We start from the raw sequence: 411 nt of genomic DNA on the forward strand, positions 1-411 counted from the left end.
CTTTATATATATTTATATATATATATATTTAATCTTTTACAGATATTGCAGGTTTGGTTCCAGACCACCACAATAAAGCAAATATTGCAATAACTCAAGTCACATGAATTTTTTGGTTTCCCAGTACATATAAAAGTAATGTTTACACTATACTATAGTCTACTAAGAGTGCAATAACCTGATGTTTAGAAAAACAATGTACATCCCATAATTTAAAAATACTCTGTAACTAAAAAATGCTAACAGTCATCTGAGCCTTCAGCAAGTCATAACTTTTTAATGGTGGAAGGTCTTATGTGAAGGTTGATGGCTGCTGACTGCTCAGGCTAATAGTTACTGAAGGCTGGGGTGGCTGTGTCAATTTCTTAAAATAAAACAACTATGAAGAAGTTTGCCACATCAATTGACTCT

The sequence above is a fragment of the Rhinopithecus bieti genome, unplaced genomic scaffold, assembly GCF_001698545.2.
Source record: "Rhinopithecus bieti isolate Rb0 unplaced genomic scaffold, ASM169854v2 scaffold_24103, whole genome shotgun sequence".
Classification (NCBI taxonomy): domain Eukaryota; kingdom Metazoa; phylum Chordata; class Mammalia; order Primates; family Cercopithecidae; genus Rhinopithecus; species Rhinopithecus bieti.